Genomic DNA, 2183 nt, shown 5'->3' on the forward strand with positions numbered 1-2183 from the left:
AAACAACAACCTGTCAGTGATTCTTGTCAGTTCATTAAGGGGGGAAATTATGCTTTTTATCATGATGACATCAAGGTGTTTCAGATGCATTCATACTCTTGTATTATGAAATGGAATTTGTGTGAAGTTTCTGTTATAACTACAGTTGTAAACATATTTAATTTGACCTATTGAAATAGTTAAAATGTTTTAATTCTAAAAATCAAAGAGAGAAATTATAATTCTTGAAGAACCTCCATCTAACAATGACAGTACAAATAAAATTGTGTTAATCAGGAAAGCAAAATAGCCAATAACCTCTAGAAAATGATCACAAAACTTCAGCTGGCACACTGTCTTGAGTTATACACATGCAGTGATACAGAACAGGTGCAATGCAAATACAATTAATCAAAGCTAACCACCAGAAATGGAGGCCTTGAGCTTGTTCATATCGATGAATCTGTCATCAGACTTGTAGCAGGTGTGATGACAGTACACGTAGACACAGTCAAATATGAAAAAAAAACATTTAGCTATGAAAAAGGTGATATATTTATGTGCAATGCTCCCTAGATTTTGTAGGCTAGTGGATTGTCATATTAGTCTCTAGATAAAAATTAGAGATGGGCAGATGCAGTCATTTACATTTCGGCTGTCAAATTCACGCTATAATCTTGACATGTGCATAAACAGTCTGCAATATATGATTGACATTACATAGGGTAAATGCAGAGTTAGAAACTGTAGCATTCAGTACCTAGTGTTGTACTAATTACATAGGCTAATTGTAGAGTAGAACTAAAACTTTGTTGTTAATTAATAGGTTAAGGTTAAGGTGTCCTCAGGCCTCATGGACACGAGAACCAATAATATAGTGACCATGAGCTGTTTGCTTGGCTTTCAGCTTCAGAACTCAGAAGGGAAAAAAATTAAAGTGAACAGGATTATTTTGACAAAAGTGTTACTGATTTACAGCCATTTTTGAACCATCGGTGCAGATATGTAGATCTTCAAATTTAATTGTGTCCTTGATTCACATATTTGCCCAACAGACTGACGCAGGGCAAGAAACCAAGTGTATTCTCCTGTCATCGAAGGCACTTGTTAATGTCAAACCAAACATTTAGATCATTGCTGATGATGCCAAAAGAAAAATATATTGTCCAATAAAAAAATCGTTTCAGTAGGCTATCGGCCTTTAACATTAATATTTCCTTGCTGAACAAAACACAGGAACAATCTTTTTTTTAAAAAAAAACATAAACATAATTGTACATGTGCTTTCTAACATATTCTTTGTCAATCCATCCCATTACTGTTCTTTATTATGTTTTCCCGGCTACAGTCTGGGAAGGCAAAGATAGGAGGTGATGAGATTTTCTGAGTTTGAGACTTACCAAACTATTTAGCTGTGATCCGATTTATCTTTGTCCCGCTTTTTCTGAAGCTGTGATTGGGATGGGGATGGGGATGAGAAAGCGAGTAGGAGGGGTGCGGTGGAGGCGAGGAGGCGGTGGACTGTGCGAGGAAGAGACGCCGGAGGAGGAGAGGAGAAAGCAACGGCGTGGATGGACTTCGCCGGCGACGTGGAATGGAAGTAGAGGCGGAGGAGGCGACGGCAATGCGGAGGCGGCGGTGGATTTGCTTCTGAGGAGATGGGTTACTTCTGCGTCTCTTTTATTTTTTTTTCTTTTTCGTACCTTTTCCCCTGCTCATTGATTTTTTTATATTTTATATAAACACGCGACGATTCGGCTTCCCCTGTTCGCGTGGCCCATGGACCGTTGGCCCAACCTGGAGAATTCTACCATTGGCCAGATTTGTTTTTCACCCACCTTTACTTGGCATCTGACGGCAGCAATTTAATTCATGGTGCATCCAACGATCAGTTTTATTCCGATGACGTGGCGCAATCTGGTGTTGAAAAACATTACTTTTTTCACTATATTAGATTAGATGAGAAAAAGAATCTAACTCCTGTTACGAATCGCTAGAAGTTGATTGTACTGTGACGGAGTATAAATTTAGATGGTGAGGGTCTGGTTACGAGTGTTTGTGCTTCAATCATATTCACGTGTTAATTTTTTTTCACGAAACGAATACAAAAGTATAAATGAATGCATGAAACTTTGTTTCATTGTCATTGCCACAGAGAGGACAATTACTTATTTCTTTCATATGGCTTCTGCGGAGTTCAGCAG

General features: G+C 38.3%; 1 long non-coding RNA gene across 1 annotated transcript; it reads right to left on the bottom strand.

Annotated features, from left to right (window-relative positions):
- Positions 1–911: 911 nt before the first annotated feature.
- On the bottom strand, positions 912–1680 carry LOC112936947 (uncharacterized). Its single transcript, XR_003239494.2, has 2 exons — positions 1380–1680; positions 912–1067 (listed from the first exon to the last, which is right to left on the bottom strand). It is a non-coding gene; the product is annotated as an uncharacterized lncRNA (long non-coding RNA).
- Positions 1681–2183: the final 503 nt, after the last annotated feature.

The sequence above is a fragment of the Oryza sativa genome, chromosome 11, assembly GCF_034140825.1.
Source record: "Oryza sativa Japonica Group chromosome 11, ASM3414082v1".
In the NCBI taxonomy this organism is placed as follows: domain Eukaryota; kingdom Viridiplantae; phylum Streptophyta; class Magnoliopsida; order Poales; family Poaceae; genus Oryza; species Oryza sativa.